This window comes from Cavia porcellus, unplaced genomic scaffold (genome assembly GCF_034190915.1).
Source record: "Cavia porcellus strain 051 isolate PalLab524CR breed Dunkin Hartley unplaced genomic scaffold, mCavPor4.1 scaffold_18, whole genome shotgun sequence".
In the NCBI taxonomy this organism is placed as follows: Eukaryota; Metazoa; Chordata; class Mammalia; order Rodentia; family Caviidae; genus Cavia; species Cavia porcellus.
Genome location: NW_026947501.1, coordinates 3,344,655 through 3,363,357, shown reverse-complemented (window position 1 = coordinate 3,363,357; position 18,703 = coordinate 3,344,655).

Genomic DNA, 18,703 nt, shown 5'->3' with positions numbered 1-18,703 from the left:
AATGCGCACAAGCCCGCGATGTTTTTCAGAAACCTATCCTACATTGCATTTGCTTGTTTCCTGACATCCCCATGCTCACCAACCCTTGGCGGTTTTCTCCATCCTACAATGCCACTCACTGCCTATCCTAATTCAGGCCCTCCTATTCACACCACCCCGTGATATTTTTCTCACTCCTACTAGTGAATGTCCTGTGAGAAAGCCTTACAATGCACACCACCCGGCGATGTTTTTCAGAAACCTATCCTACATTGCCACTGCATGTTTCCACACATCCCCATGCTGACCACCCTGTGGTGCTTTTCTCCATCCTACATTGCCACTCAATGCTTATCCTAATTCAGGCCCTCCGATTCCCACCACCCAGTGATGTTTTTCTCACTCCTACAAGAAAATGGCCTGTTAAAAACCCTTACAATGCACACCACCCGGCGATGTTTTTCAGAAACCTGTCCTACATTGCCAATGCATGTTTCCTGACCTGCCCATGCTGACCACCCCGTGGTGCTTTTCTCCATTATACATTGCCACTCCCAGCCTATCCTGATTCAGGCCCTCCAATTCACACCACCCCGTTATATTTTTTTCACCCCTACTATTGAATGGCCTGTTAGAAACACTTACAAAACGCACCACCCCGCGATGTTTTTCAGAAACCTATCTTACATTGCCAATGCATGTTTCATGACCTCCCTATGCTGACCACACCGTGGTGCTTTTCTCCATCCTACATTGCCGCTCACAGCCCATACTAATTCAGGCCCTCCGATTCACACCACCTTCTGATGTTTTTTCACTCCTACTTGTGAATGGCTTGTTAGAAACCCTTACAATGCGCACCAACCCACTATTTTTTTCAGAAACCTATCCTACATTGCCATTGCATGTATCCTCACCTCCCCATGCTGACCACCCTGTGGTGCTTTTCTCCATTCTACTTTGCCACTCAAAGCTTATCCTAATTCAGGCCCTCACATTCACACCACCCAGTGATGTTTTTCTCACTCCTACATGGAATGGCCTGTTAAAAGCTCTTACAATGCAAACCAACCGGCGATGTTTTTCAGAAACCTATCCGACATTGCCAAAGCATGTTTCCTGACCTTCCCATGCTGACCACACCGTGGTGCTTTTCTCCATCCTACATTACCACTCACAGCCTATACTAATTCAGGCCCTTCGATTCACACCACCTGGTGATGTTTTTTTCACTCCTACTTGTGAATGGCTTGTTAGAAATTCTTACAATGGGCACCACCCCGCGATGTTTTTCAGAAACCTATCCTAAATTGCCACTGCATGTTTCCTGACCTCCCCATGTTGACCACCCCATGGTGCTTTTCTCCATCCTACATTACCACTCACTGCCTATCCTAATTCAGTCCTTCCGATTCATACCACCACGTGATGTTTTTCTCACTCCTACTAGCGAATGACCTGCTACAAATCTTTACAATGCGCACCACCCCGCCATGTTTTTCAGAAACCTATCCTACATTGTCATTGCATGTTTCCTGTCCTCCCCATGCTCAAGAACCCGTGGTGCTTTTTTCCATCCTACATTGCAACTCACTGTGTATCTTGATTCAGGCCCTCCAATTCACACCACACCATGATGTATTTCTCACTCCTACTAGTGAATGGCCTGTTAGAAACCCTTACAATGCGCACTGCCCTGGGATGTTTTTCAGAAACCTATCCTACATTGCCAGTGCATGTTTCCAGACCTCCCCATACTGACCACCCCGTGGTGCTTTTCTCCATCCTACATTGCGACTCACGGCCTATACTGATTCAGGCCCTCCGATTCACACAACCCCGTTATGTTTTTCTCACTCCTGCTAGTGAAAGGCAGTTTAGAAATTCTTACAATGAGCACCACCCAGCGATGTTTTTCGGAATCTATCCTACATTGCCACTGCCTGTTTCGTGACCTCCCCATGCTGACCACCCCGTGGTGCTTTTCTCCATCCGATATTGCCACTCACTGTCTATCGTGATTCATACCCTCCGATTTACAACACACCATGATGTATTTCTCACTTCTACTATTGAATGGCCTGTTAGAAACCCTTACAATTCGCCCCACCACGCGATGTTTTTTAGAAATCTATCCTACATTGCCATTGCATGTTTTCTGACTCCCCATCCTGACCACTCCTTGGTCTTTTCTCCATCCTACATTGCCACTCTCTGCCTATCCTGATTCAGGCCCTCTGATTCACACCACCCTGTGATGTTTTTCTCACTTCTACTCGTGTATGGCCTGTTAGAAACCCTTACAATGCGCACCACACCGCCATATTTTTCAGAAACATATCCTACATTGCCAATGCATGTTTCCTGACTTCCCCATGCTGACCACCCCTTGGTGCTTTTCTCCAACCTACATTGCCACTCAGTGCCTATCCTGATTGAGGCCCTCCAATTCACACCACCCCGTTATATTTTTCTCACTCCTTCTAGTGAATGGCCTGTTAGAAACCCTTACAATGCGCACCACCCCCGATGTTTTTCAGAAACCTATCCTACATTGCCACTGCATGTTTCCTGACCTCCCCATATTGACCATGCCTTGGTGCTTTTCTCGATCCTTCATTGCCACTCACTGCCTATCCTAATTCAGTCCCTCCGATTCACACCAACCCGTAATGTTTTTCTCAATCCTACTAGTGAAAGTCCTTTTAGAAACCCTTACAATGAGCACCACCCCGCAATGTTTTTCATAAACCTATCCTACATTGCCACTGCATGTTTCCTGTCCTCCCCATTCTGAGCACCCCGTGGTGCCCTTCTCCATCCTACATTGCCACTCACTGCCTATCCTAATTCAGGCGCTCCGATTCACACCACCCCGTGATGTTTTTCTGACTCCTACTCATGAATGGCTTTTTAGAAAGCCTTACAAGTCGCACCACTCCGCTTTTTTTTTCAGAAACCTATCCTACATTGCCACTGAATGTTTCCTGAGCTCCTAATGCTGACCATGCTGTGCTTCTTTTCTCTATCCTACATTGCCACTCAATGCCTATCCTAATTCAGGCCCTCCGATTCACGGCACCCCGTGATGTTTTTCTCACTCCTACTAGTGAATGGCCTGTTAGAAACCTTTACAATGCGAACCACCCGGCGATGTTTTCAGAAACCTCTCCTACATTGCCATTGCATGTTTCCTGACTTCCCGATGCTCAAAACCCGTGGTGCTTTTCTCCATCCTAAATTGCCACTCATTGTCTAACTTGATTCAGGCCCTCCGATTCACAATACACAATGATGTATTTCTCACTCCTACTAGTGAATGGCCTGTTACATAGCCTTACAATGCGTCCAACCCCACGATGTTTTTCAGAAACCGATCCTGCATTGCCACTGCATGTTTTCTGACCTTCTCATCCTGACCACCCCGTGGTGCTTTTCTCCCTCCTACATTGCCACCCACGGCCTATCCTCACTAAGGCCCTGCGATTCACAACACCCCGTGATGTTTTTCTCACTCCTACTAGAGAAAGGCATGCTACAAACCCTTACCATGCGCACCACCCCGCGATGTTTTTCAGAAACCTATCCTACATTCCCACTGCATGTTTCCTGACCTCCCCATGCTGACCACCCCTTGGTGCATTTCTCCATCCTACATTGCCACTCACTGTCTATGCTTATTCAGAATATCTGATTCAAACCACCCCGTGATGTTTTTCTCACTCCTACTAGTGAATGGCCTGTTAGAAAATCCTTACAATGCGCACCACCCCGTGATGTATTTCAGAAAACTATCCTACATTGCCACTGCATGTTTCCTGACCTCCCCATGCTGACCACCCTGTGGTGCTTTTCCCCATCCTACATTGCCACTCACAGCCTATCCTAATTCAGGCACTTCGATTCACACCACCCTGTGATTTATTTTTACTCCTATTTGTGAATGGCTTGTTAAAAATCCTTACAATGGGCACCACCCCGCGATGTTTTTCAGAAACCTATCCTACATTGCCACTGCATGTTTCCTGACCTCCCAATCCTGAGCACCCCGTGGTGCCCTTCTCCATCCTAAGTTGCTACTCACTGCCTGTCCTGATTCAGGCCCTCCAATTCACACCAGCCCATTATATTTTTCTCACTCCTACTAGGGAATGCCCTGTTAGAAACCCTTACAATGCACCGCACCCCGCGATATTTTTCAGAAACCTATCATACATTGCCACTGCATGTTTCCTGACCTCCGATGCTGACCCCACCGTGGTGCTTTTCTCCATTTTACGTTGTCACTCACTGCTTATCCTTATTCAGGCCCTCCGATTCACACCACCCCGTGATGTTTTTCTGACTCCTACTAGTGAATGTCCTGTTAGAAAGCCTTACAATGCACACCACCCGGCGATGTGTTTCAGAAACCTATTCTATATTGCCAATGCATGGGTCCTGACCTCCGCATGCTGACCACCCCTTGGTGCATTTCTCCATCCTACATTGCCACTCACTGTCTATCCTAATTCAGAACATCTGATTCAAACCAACCCGTAATGTTTTTCTCACTCCTACTAGTGAATGACCTGTTAGAAAAACCTTACAATGCGCACCACCCCGTGATGTATTTCAGAAAACTATCCTACATTGCCACTGCATGTTTCGTGACCTCCCCATGCTGACCACCCTGTGGTGCTTTTCTCCATCCTACATTGCCACTCACTGCCTATCCTAATTAAGGCCCTCCGATTCACAAGACCCCGTGATGTTTTTCTCAGTCCTACAAGTGAATGGCCTGTTACAAACCCTTACAATGCGCACCCCCCGCTTTTTTTTTCAGAAGCCTATCCTACATTACCACTGCATGTTTCCTGACCTCCCCATGTTGACCACCCTGTGGTGCTTTTCTCCATTCTTCATTGCCACTCACTGACTATCCAAATTCAGGCCGTCCGATTCACACCACCTCGTGATGTTTTTTTCACTTCTACTTTGGAATGGCTTGTTAGAAAGCCTTAGAATGCGCACCACCCATGATGTTTTTCAGAAACCTATCCTACATTGCCATTGCATGTTTCCTGACCTCGCCATGCTGATCACCCTGTGGTGCTTTTCTCCATCCTACATTGCCACTCACTGCCTAACCTAATTCTGGCCCTCCGATTAACAACACCCCGTGATGTTTTTCTCACTCCAACAAGTGAATGGCCTGTTAGAAACCCTTACAGTGTGCACCACCCCACTTTTTTTTTTCAGAAACCTATCCTACATTACCGCTGCATGTTTCCTGACCTCCCCATGTTGACGACCCTGTGGTGCTTTTCTCCATTTTTCATTGCCACTCACTGCCTATCCTAATTCAGGCCCTCCGATTCACACCACCCCGTGATGATTTTCTCACTCCTACTATTGAATGGCCTGGTACAGACACTTACAATGCGCACAAGCCCGCGATGTTTTTCAGAAACCTATCCTACATTGCATTTGCTTGTTTCCTGACATCCCCATGCTCACCAACCCTTGGCGGTTTTCTCCATCCTACAATGCCACTCACTGCCTATCCTAATTCAGGCCCTCCTATTCACACCACCCCGTGATATTTTTCTCACTCCTACTAGTGAATGTCCTGTGAGAAAGCCTTACAATGCACACCACCCGGCGATGTTTTTCAGAAACCTATCCTACATTGCCACTGCATGTTTCCACACATCCCCATGCTGACCACCCTGTGGTGCTTTTCTCCATCCTACATTGCCACTCAATGCTTATCCTAATTCAGGCCCTCCGATTCCCACCACCCAGTGATGTTTTTCTCACTCCTACAAGAAAATGGCCTGTTAAAAACCCTTACAATGCACACCACCCGGCGATGTTTTTCAGAAACCTGTCCTACATTGCCAATGCATGTTTCCTGACCTGCCCATGCTGACCACCCCGTGGTGCTTTTCTCCATTATACATTGCCACTCCCAGCCTATCCTGATTCAGGCCCTCCAATTCACACCACCCTGTTATATTTTTTTCACCCCTACTATTGAATGGCCTGTTAGAAACACTTACAAAACGCACCACCCCGCGATGTTTTTCAGAAACCTATCCTACATTGCCACTGCATGTTTCCACACATCCCCATGCTGACCACCCTGTGGTGCTTTTCTCCATCCTACATTGCCGCTCACAGCCTATACTAATTCAGGCCCTCCGATTCACACCACCTTCTGATGTTTTTTCACTCCTACTTGTGAATGGCTTGTTAGAAACCCTTACAATGCGCACCAACCCACTATTTTTTTCAGAAACCTATCCTACATTGCCATTGCATGTATCCTCACCTCCCCATGCTGACCACCCTGTGGTGCTTTTCTCCATTCTACTTTGCCACTCAAAGCTTATCCTAATTCAGGCCCTCACATTCACACCACCCAGTGATGTTTTTCTCACTCCTACATGGAATGGCCTGTTAAAAGCTCTTACAATGCAAACCAACCGGCGATGTTTTTCAGAAACCTATCCGACATTGCCAAAGCATGTTTCCTGACCTTCCCATGCTGACCACACCGTGGTGCTTTTCTCCATCCTACATTACCACTCACAGCCTATACTAATTCAGGCCCTTCGATTCACACCACCTGGTGATGTTTTTTTCACTCCTACTTGTGAATGGCTTGTTAGAAATTCTTACAATGGGCACCACCCCGCGATGTTTTTCAGAAACCTATCCTAAATTGCCACTGCATGTTTCCTGACCTCCCCATGTTGACCACCCCATGGTGCTTTTCTCCATCCTACATTACCACTCACTGCCTATCCTAATTCAGTCCTTCCGATTCATACCACCACGTGATGTTTTTCTCACTCCTACTAGCGAATGACCTGCTACAAATCTTTACAATGCGCACCACCCCGCCATGTTTTTCAGAAACCTATCCTACATTGTCATTGCATGTTTCCTGTCCTCCCCATGCTCAAGAACCCGTGGTGCTTTTCTCCATCCTACATTGCAACTCACTGTGTATCTTGATTCAGGCCCTCCAATTCACACCACACCATGATGTATTTCTCACTCCTACTAGTGAATGGCCTGTTAGAAACCCTTACAATGCGCACTGCCCTGGGATGTTTTTCAGAAACCTATCCTACATTGCCAGTGCATGTTTCCAGACCTCCCCATACTGACCACCCCGTGGTGCTTTTCTCCATCCTACATTGCGACTCACGGCCTATACTGATTCAGGCCCTCCGATTCACACAACCCCGTTATGTTTTTCTCACTCCTGCTAGTGAAAGGCAGTTTAGAAATTCTTACAATGAGCACCACCCAGCGATGTTTTTCGGAATCTATCCTACATTGCCACTGCCTGTTTCGTGACCTCCCCATGCTGACCACCCCGTGGTGCTTTTCTCCATCCGATATTGCCACTCACTGTCTATCGTGATTCATACCCTCCGATTTACAACACACCATGATGTATTTCTCACTTCTACTATTGAATGGCCTGTTAGAAACCCTTACAATTCGCCCCACCACGCGATGTTTTTTAGAAATCTATCCTACATTGCCATTGCATGTTTTCTGACTCCCCATCCTGACCACTCCTTGGTCTTTTCTCCATCCTACATTGCCACTCTCTGCCTATCCTGATTCAGGCCCTCTGATTCACACCACCCTGTGATGTTTTTCTCACTTCTACTCGTGTATGGCCTGTTAGAAACCCTTACAATGCGCACCACACCGCCATATTTTTCAGAAACATATCCTACATTGCCAATGCATGTTTCCTGACTTCCCCATGCTGACCACCCCTTGGTGCTTTTCTCCAACCTACATTGCCACTCAGTGCCTATCCTGATTGAGGCCCTCCAATTCACACCACCCCGTTATATTTTTCTCACTCCTTCTAGTGAATGGCCTGTTAGAAACCCTTACAATGCGCACCACCCCCGATGTTTTTCAGAAACCTATCCTACATTGCCACTGCATGTTTCCTGACCTCCCCATATTGACCATGCCTTGGTGCTTTTCTCGATCCTTCATTGCCACTCACTGCCTATCCTAATTCAGTCCCTCCGATTCACACCAACCCGTAATGTTTTTCTCAATCCTACTAGTGAAAGTCCTTTTAGAAACCCTTACAATGAGCACCACCCCGCAATGTTTTTCATAAACCTATCCTACATTGCCACTGCATGTTTCCTGTCCTCCCCATTCTGAGCACCCCGTGGTGCCCTTCTCCATCCTACATTGCCACTCACTGCCTATCCTAATTCAGGCGCTCCGATTCACACCACCCCGTGATGTTTTTCTGACTCCTACTCATGAATGGCTTTTTAGAAAGCCTTACAAGTCGCACCACTCCGCTTTTTTTTTCAGAAACCTATCCTACATTGCCACTGAATGTTTCCTGAGCTCCTAATGCTGACCATGCTGTGCTTCTTTTCTCTATCCTACATTGCCACTCAATGCCTATCCTAATTCAGGCCCTCCGATTCACGGCACCCCGTGATGTTTTTCTCACTCCTACTAGTGAATGGCCTGTTAGAAACCTTTACAATGCGAACCACCCGGCGATGTTTTCAGAAACCTCTCCTACATTGCCATTGCATGTTTCCTGACTTCCCGATGCTCAAAACCCGTGGTGCTTTTCTCCATCCTAAATTGCCACTCATTGTCTAACTTGATTCAGGCCCTCCGATTCACAATACACAATGATGTATTTCTCACTCCTACTAGTGAATGGCCTGTTACATAGCCTTACAATGCGTCCAACCCCACGATGTTTTTCAGAAACCGATCCTGCATTGCCACTGCATGTTTTCTGACCTTCTCATCCTGACCACCCCGTGGTGCTTTTCTCCCTCCTACATTGCCACCCACGGCCTATCCTCACTAAGGCCCTGCGATTCACAACACCCCGTGATGTTTTTCTCACTCCTACTAGAGAAAGGCATGCTACAAACCCTTACCATGCGCACCACCCCGCGATGTTTTTCAGAAACCTATCCTACATTCCCACTGCATGTTTCCTGACCTCCCCATGCTGACCACCCCTTGGTGCATTTCTCCATCCTACATTGCCACTCACTGTCTATGCTTATTCAGAATATCTGATTCAAACCACCCCGTGATGTTTTTCTCACTCCTACTAGTGAATGGCCTGTTAGAAAATCCTTACAATGCGCACCACCCCGTGATGTATTTCAGAAAACTATCCTACATTGCCACTGCATGTTTCCTGACCTCCCCATGCTGACCACCCTGTGGTGCTTTTCCCCATCCTACATTGCCACTCACAGCCTATCCTAATTCAGGCACTTCGATTCACACCACCCTGTGATTTATTTTTACTCCTATTTGTGAATGGCTTGTTAAAAATCCTTACAATGGGCACCACCCCGCGATGTTTTTCAGAAACCTATCCTACATTGCCACTGCATGTTTCCTGACCTCCCAATCCTGAGCACCCCGTGGTGCCCTTCTCCATCCTAAGTTGCTACTCACTGCCTGTCCTGATTCAGGCCCTCCAATTCACACCAGCCCATTATATTTTTCTCACTCCTACTAGGGAATGCCCTGTTAGAAACCCTTACAATGCACCGCACCCCGCGATGTTTTTCAGAAACCTATCATACATTGCCACTGCATGTTTCCTGACCTCCGATGCTGACCCCACCGTGGTGCTTTTCTCCATTTTACGTTGTCACTCACTGCTTATCCTTATTCAGGCCCTCCGATTCACACCACCCCGTGATGTTTTTCTGACTCCTACTATTGAATGGCCTTTTAGAAAGCCTTACATTACGCACCACTCCGCTTTTTTTTTCAGAAAACTATCCTACATTGCCACTGCATGTTTCCTGAGCTCCCCATGCTGACCATGCTGTGCTGCTTTTCTCTATCCTACATTGCCACGCAATGCCTATACTAATTCAGGCCCTCTGATTCACACCACCCCGTGATGTTTTTCTCACTCCTACTAGTGAATGGCCTGTTAGAAACCCTTACAATGCGCACCACCCGGCGATGTTTTTCAGAAACCTATCCTACATTGCCACTGCATGTTTCTTGACCTCCCAATGCTGACCACACCATGGTGCTTTTCTCCATCCTACATTGCCACTCACTGCTGTTCCTAATTCAGGCCCTTCGAATCACACCACCCTGTGATGTTTTATTCACTCCTACTTGTGAATGGCTTGTTAGAAATCCTTACAGTGGGCACCACCCCACGATGTTTTTCAGAAACCTATCCTACATTGCCACTGTATGTTTCTTGACTTCCCCAAGTTGACCACCCCATGGTGCTTTTCTCCATTCTTCATTGCCACTCACTGCCTATCCTAATTGAGGCCCTCCGATTCACACCACCCTGTGATGTTTGTCTCACTCCTACTAGTGAATGGCCTGTTACATACCCTTACAATGCGTCCAACCTCGCGATGTTTTTCAGAAACCGATCCTGCATTGCCACTGCATGTTTTCTGACCTTCCCATCCTGACCACACCGTGGTGCTTTTCTCCCTCCTACATTGTCACCCACGGCCTATCCTGACTCAGGCCCTGTGATTCACAAAACCCCGTGATGTTTTTCTCACTCCTACTAGAGAAAGGCATGCTACAAACCGTTACCATGCGCACCACCCCGCGAAGTTTTTCAGATACCTATCCTACATTGCCATTGCAGGATTCCTGACCTCCCCATGCTGACCACCCCGTGGTGCTTTTCTCCATCCAATATTGCCACTCACTGTCTATCTTGATTCAGGCCCTCCGATTTACACCACACGATGATGTATTTCTCACTTCTACTATTGAATGTCCTGTTAGAAACTCTTACAATGCGCACCACCCGGCGATGTTTTTCAGAAACCTATCCTACATTGCCACTGCATGATTACTGACCTCCCCATGTTGACCACCCCATGGTGCTTTTCTCCATCCTACGTTGCCACTCACTGCCTATCCTAATTCAGGCCCTCCTATACACAACCCCGTGATGTTTTTCTCACTCCTACTAGTGAATGTCCTGTTAGAAAGCCTTACAATGCACACCACCCGGCGATGTTTTTCAGAAACCTATTCTACATTGCCAATGCATGGGTCCTGACCTCCGCATGCTGACCACCCCTTGGTGCATTTCTCCATCCTACATTGCCACTCACTGTCTATCCTAATTCAGATCATCTGATTCAAACCACCCCGTGATGTTTTTCTCACTCATACTAGTGAATGACCTGTTAGAAAAACCTTACAATGCGCCCCACCCCGTGATGTATTTCAGAAAACTATCCTACATTGCCACTGCATGTTTCCTGAACTCCCCATGCTGACCACCCTGTGGTGCTTTTCTCCATCCTACATTGCCACTCACTGCCTATCCTAATTAAGGCCCTGCAATTCACAAGACCCCGTGGTGTTTTTCTCAGTCCTTCAAGTGAATGGCCTGTTACAAACCCTTACAATGCGCACCCCCGCTTTTTTTTTTTTTCAGAAACCTATCCTACATTACCACTGAATGTTTCCTGACCTCCCCATGTTGACCACCCTGTGGTGCTTTTCTCCATTCTTCATTGCCACTCACTGACTATCCAAATTCAGGCCGTCCGATTCACACCACCCCGTGATGTTTTTTTCACTTCTACTTGGGAATGGCTTGTTAGAAAGCCTTACAATGCGCACCACCCATGATGTTTTTCAGAAACCTATCCTACATTGCCATTGCATGTTTCCTGACCTCGCCAGGCTGACCACCCTGTGGTGCTTTTCTCCATCCTACATTGCCACTCACAGCCTATCCTAATTCAGGCCCTTCGATTAACACCACCTTCCGATGTTTTTTCACTCCTACTTGTGAATGGCTTGTTAGAAAGCCTTACAATGCGCATCACCCCGCGATGTTTTTAAGAAACCTATCCTAAATTGCCATTACATGTTTCCTGACCTCCCCATGTTGACCACCCTGTGGTGCTTTTCTCCATTCTTCATTGCCATTCACTGCCTATCCTAATTCAGCACCTCCGATTCACACCACCCCGTGATGTTTTTCTCACTCCTTCTAGTGAATGGCCTGTTAGAAACACTTACAATGCGCACCACCCCCTTTTTTTTTCAGAAACCTATCCTACATTGCCACTGCATGTTTCCTCACCTCCCCAGGCTGACCACCCTGTGGTGCTTTTCTCCATCCTACATTGCCACTCACTGCCTATCCTAATTAAGGCCCTCCGATTCACAAGACCCCGTGATGTTTTTCTCAGTCCTACAAGTGAATGGCCTGTTACAAACCCTTACAATGCGCACCCCCCCTTTTTTTTTCAGAAACCTATCCTACATTACCACTGCATGTTTCCTGACCTCCCCATGTTGACCACCCTGTGGTGCTTTTCTCCATTCTTCATTGCCACTCACTGACTATCCAAATTCAGGCCGTCCGATTCACACCACCCCGTGATGTTTTTTTCACTTCTACTTGGGAATGGCTTGTTAGAAAGCCTTACAATGCGCACCACCCATGATGTTTTTCAGAAACCTATCCTACATTGCCATTGCATGTTTCCTGACCTCACCATGCTGACCACCCTGTGGTGCTTTTCTCCATCCTACATTGCCACTCACAGCCTATCCTAATTCAGGCCCTTCGATTAACACCACCTTCTGATGTTTTTTCACTCCTACTTGTGAATGGCTTGTTACAAAGCCTTACAATGCGCATCACCCCGCGATGTTTTTAAGATACCTATCCTAAATTGCCATTACATGTTTCCGGACCTTCCCATGTTGACCACCTGGTGGTGCTTTCCTCCATTCTTCATTGCCATTCACTGCCTATCCTAATTCAGCACCTCCGATTCACACCACCCCGTGTTGTTTTTCTCACTCCTTCTAGTGAATGGCCTGTTAGAAACACTTACAATGCGCACCACCCCCCCTTTTTTTTTCAGAAACCTATGCTACATTGCCACTGCATCGTTCCTGACCTCCCCATGTTGACCAACCCATGGTGCTTTTCTCCATTTTTCATTGCCATTCACTGCCTATCCTAATTCAGCCCCTCCGATTCACACCACCCCGTGATGTTTTTCTCAATCCTACTAGTGAAAGGCCTTGTAGAAACCCTTACAATGAGCACCACACCGCAATGTTTTTCAGAAACCTATCCTACATTGCCACTGCATGTTTCCTTACCTCCCCATCCTGAGCACCCCTTGGTGCCTTTCTCCTTCCTACATTGCCAATCACTGCCTATCCTGATTCAGGTCCTCCAATTCACACCAGCCCATTATAATTTTCTAACTCCTACTAGGGAATGCCCTGTTAGAAACCCTTACAATGCACCCCACACCGCGAAGTTTTTCAGAAACCTATCCTACATTGCCATTGCATGTTTCCTGACTTCCCCATGCTCAAGAACCCGTGGTGCTTTTCTCCATCCTACATTGCCACTCATTGTCTAACTTGATTCAGGCCCTCCGATTCACAATACACAATGATGTATTTCTCACTCCTACTAGTTAATGGCCTGTTACATACCCTTACAATGCGGCCAACCCCGCGATGTTTTTCAGAAACCGATCCTGCATTGCCACTGCATGTTTTCTGACCTTCCCATCCTGACCACCCCATGGTGCTTTTCTCCCTCCTACATTGCCCCCCACGGCCTATCCTGACTCAGGCCCTGCGATTCACAACTCCCCGTGATGTTTTTCTCACTCCTACTAGGGAAAGGCATGCTACAAACCCTTACCATGCGCACCACCCCTCGATGTTTTTCAGAAACATATCCTACATTTCCACTGCATGATACCTGACCTCACAATGCTGACCACCCCATGGTGCTTTTCTCCATCCTACGTTGCCTCTCACTGCCTATCCTAATTCAGGCCCTCCTATTCACACCACCCTGTGATGTTTTTCTCACTCCTACTAGTGAATGGCCTGTTAGAAATCCTTACAATGCACACCACTCGGCGATGTTTTTCAGAAACCTATCCTACATTTCCAATGCATGTTTCCTGACCTCTGCGTGCTGACCACCCCTTGGTGCATTTCTCCATCCTACATTGCCACTCACTGTCTATCCTAATTCAGAACATCTGATTCAAACCACTCCGTGATGTTTTTCTCACTCCTACTAGTGAATGGCCTGTGAGAAAAACCTTACAATGCGCACCACCCCGTGATGTATTTCAGAAAACGATCCTATATTGCCACTGCATGTTTCCTGACCTCCCCATGCTGACCACCCTGTGGTGCTTTTCTCCATTCTACATTGCCACTCACTGCCTATCGTAATTCAGGCCCTCCGATTCACAACAACCCATGATATTTTTCTCACTCCTACAAGTGAATGGCCTGTTAGAAACCATTACAATGCGCACCACCCCGCTTTTTTCTTTTCAGAAACCTATCCTACATTACCACTGCATGTTTCCTGACCTCCCCATGCTGACCACCCTGTGGTGCTTTTCTCCATCCTACATTGCCACCCACAAACTATCCTAATTCAGGCCCTCCGATTAACACCACCTTCTGATGTTTTTTCACTCCTACTTGTGAATGGCTTGTTAGAAAGCCTTACAATGCGCACCACCCCGCGATGTTTATAAGAAACCTATCCTAAATTGCCATTGCATTTTTCCTGACCTCCCCATGTTGACCACCCCGTGGTGCTTTTCTCCATTCTTCATTGCCATTCACTGCATATCCTAATTCAGCCCCTCCGATTCACACCACCCCTTGATGCTTTTCTCACTCCTACTTGTGAATGGCTTGTTAGAAGTCCTTACAATGGGCACCACATCGTGATGTTTTTCAGAAACCTATCCTAAATTGCCACTGCATGTTTCCTGACCTCCCCATGTTGACCACCCCGTGGTGCTTTTCTCCATTCTTCATTGCCACTCACTGCCTATCGTAATTCAGGCCCTCTGATTCATACCACCACATGATGTTTTTCTCACTCCTACTAGTGAATGACCAGCTACAAATCCTTACAATGCGCACCACCCCGTGTTGTTTTTCAGAAACCTATCCTACATTGCCATTGCATGTTTCCTGTCCTCCCCATGCTCAAGAACCCGTGGTGCTTTTCTCCATCCTACATTGCCACTCACTGTCTAACTTGATTCAGGCCCTCCAATTCACACCACAACATGATGTATTTCTCACTCCTACTAGTGAATGTCCTGTTAGAAACCCTTACAACGCGCACTACCCCGGGATGTTTTTCAGAAACCTATCCTACATTACCGCTGCATGTTTCCTGACCTCCCCATGCTGACCACCCTGTGGAGCTTTTCTCCATCCTACATTGCGACTCACGGCCTAATCTGACTCAGGCCCTCCAATTCACACAACCCCGTGATGTTTTTCTCACTCCTACTAGTGAAAGGCCTTTTAGAAATTCTTACAATGAGCACCACCCTGCGATGTTTTTCGGAATCCTATCCTACATTGCCACTGCATGTTTCCTGACCTCCCCATGCTGACCACCCCGTGGTGCTTTTCTCCATCCGATATTGACACTCACTGTCTATCTTGATTCAGGAACTCCGTTTTACATCACACGATGATGTATTTCTCACTTCTACTATTGAATGTCCTGTTAGAAACTCTTACAATGCTCACCAACAGGCGATGTTTTTCAGAAACCTATCCTACATTGCCAATGCATGTTTACTGACATCCCCATGCTGACCACCACGTGGTGCTTTTCTCCATCCTACATTGCCACTCAGTGCTTATCCTGATTCAGGCCCTCCAATTCACACCACCCTGTTATATTTTTCTCACTCCTTCTAGTGAATGGCCTGTTAGAATCTCTTACAATGCACACCACCCCGCGAATTTTTTCAGAAACCTATCCTACATTGCCACTGCATTTTGTCTTGCCTCCCCATGATGACCATCCCGTGGTGCTTTTCTCCATCCTACATTGCCATTCACAGCCTATACTAATTCATGTCCTTCGATTCACACCACCCCGTGATGCATTTTTCACTCCTATTTGTGAATGGCTTGTTAGAAATCCTTACAATGGGCACCACCCCGCGATGTTTTTCAGAAACCTATCCTACATTGCCACTGCATGTTTCCTGACCTCTCCATATTGACCACCCCGTGGTGCTTTTCTCCATTCTTCATTGCCACTCACTGCCTATCCTGATTCAGGCCCTCCGATTCACACCAGCCAATTATATTTTTCTCACTCCTACTAGGGAATGCCCTGTTAGAAACCCTTACAATGCGCCCCACCCCGCAATGTTTTTCAGAAACCTATCCTACATTGCCACTGCATGTTTCCTGACCTCCTATGCTGACCACATCGTGGTGCTTTTCTCCATTTTACGTTGCAACTCACTGCCTAACCTAATTCAGTCGCTCCGATTCACACCACCCCGTGATGTTTTTCTGACTCCTACTAGTGAATGGCCTTTTAGAAAGCCTTACAATGCACACCACTCCGCTTTTTTTTTTCAGAAACCTATCCTACATTGCCTCTGCATGTTTCCTGAGCTCCCCATGCTGACCATGCTGTGCTGCTTTTCTCTATCCTACATTGCCACTCAATGCCTATCCTAATTCAGGCCCTCCGATTCACACCACCCCGTGATGTTTTTCTCACTCCTACTAGTGAATGGCCTGTTAGAAACCCTTACATTGCGCACCACCCGGCGATGTTTTTCAGAAACCTATTCTACATTGCCAATGCATGTTTCCTGACCTCCCCATGCTGACCACCCCGTAGTGATTTTCTCCATCCTACATTGCCACTCATTGTCTATCTTGATTCAGGCCCTCCGATTCACAATACACAATGATGTATTTCTCACTCTTACTAGTGAATGGCCTGTTACATACCCTTACAATGTGTCCAACCCCGCGATGTTTTTCAGAACCGATCCTGAATTGCCACTGCATGTTTTGTGACCTTCCCATCCTGACCACCCTGTGGTGCTTTTCTCCCTCCTACATTGGCACCTACGGCCTATCCTGACTCAGGCTCTGCGATTCACAACACCCCGTGATGTTTTTCTCACTCCTACTAGTGAAAGGCATGCTACAAAACCTTACCATGCGCACCAACCCGCGATGTTTTTCAGAAACCTATCCTACATTGCCACTGCATGATTCCTGACCTCCCCATGTTGACCACCCCATGGTGCTTTTCTCCATCCTACGTTGCCACTCACTGCCTATCCTAATTCAGGCCCTCCTATTCACACCACCCCGTGATGTTTTTCTCACTCCTACTAGTGAATGTCCTGTTAGAAAGCCTTACAATGCACACAACCCGGCGATGTTTTTCAGAAACCTATTCTACATTGCCAATGTATGGGTCCTGACCTCCGCATGCTGACCACCCCTTGGTGCATTTCTCCATCCTACATTGCCACTCACTGTCTATCCAAATTCAGAACATCTGATTCAAACCACCACGTGATGTTTTTCTCACTCCTACTAGTGAATGACCTGTTAGAAAAACCTTAAAATGCGCACCACCCCGTGATGTATTTCAGAAAACTATCCTACATTGCCACTGCATGTTTCCTGACCTCCCCATGCTGACCACCCTGTGGTGCTTTTCTCCATCCTACATTGCCACTCACTGCCTATCCTAATTAAGGCCCTCCGATTCACAAGACCCCGTGATGTTTTTCTCAGTCCTACAAGTGAATGGCCTGTTACAAACCCTTACAATGCGCACCCCCTGCTTTTTTTTTTTCAGAAACCTATCCTACATTACCACTGCATGTTTCCTGACATCCCCATGTTGACCACCCTGTGGTGCTTTTCTCCATTCTTCATTGCCACTCACTGACTATCCATATTCAGGCCATCCGATTCACACAATCCCGTGATGTTTTTTTCACTTCTACTTGGGAATAGGTTGTTAGAAAGCCTTACAATGCACACCACCCATGATGTTTTTCAGAAACCTTTCCTAAATTGCCATTGTATGTTTCCTGACCTCGCCATGCTGACCACCCTGTGGTGCTTTTCTCCATCCTACATTGCCACTCACAGCCTATCCTAATTCAGGCCCTTCGATTAACACCACCTTCTGATGTTTTTTCACTCCTACTTGTGAATGGCTTGTTATAAAGCCTTACAATGTGCATCACCCCGCGATGTTTTTAAGAAACCTATCCTAAATTGCCATTACATGTTTCCTGACCTCCCCATGTTGACCACCAGGTGGTGCTTTTCTCCTTTCTTCATTGCCATTCACTGCCTATCCTAATTCAGTACCTCCGATTCACACCACCCAGTGATGTTTTTCTCACTCCTTCTAGTGAATGGCCTGTTAGAAACACTTACAATGCGCACCACCCGTTTTTTTTTTTCAGAAACCTATCCTACATTGCCACTGCATGTTTCCTCACCTCCCCATGCTGACCACCCTGTGGTGCTTTTCGCCATCCTACATTGCCACTCACTGCCTATCCTAATTAAGGCCAACCGATTCACAAGACCCCGTGATGTTTTTCTCAGGCCTACAAGTGAATGGCCTGTTACAAACACTTACAATGCGCACCCCACCTTTTTTTTTTCAGAAACCTATCCTACATTGCCAATGCATGGGTCCTGACCTCCGCATGCTGACCACCCCTTGGTGCATTTCTCCATCCTACATTGCCACTCACTGCCTATCCTAATTCAGGCCCTTCGATTCACACCACCCCGATATGTTTTTTTCATTCCTACTTGTGAATGTCAAGTTAGAAATCCTTACAATGGG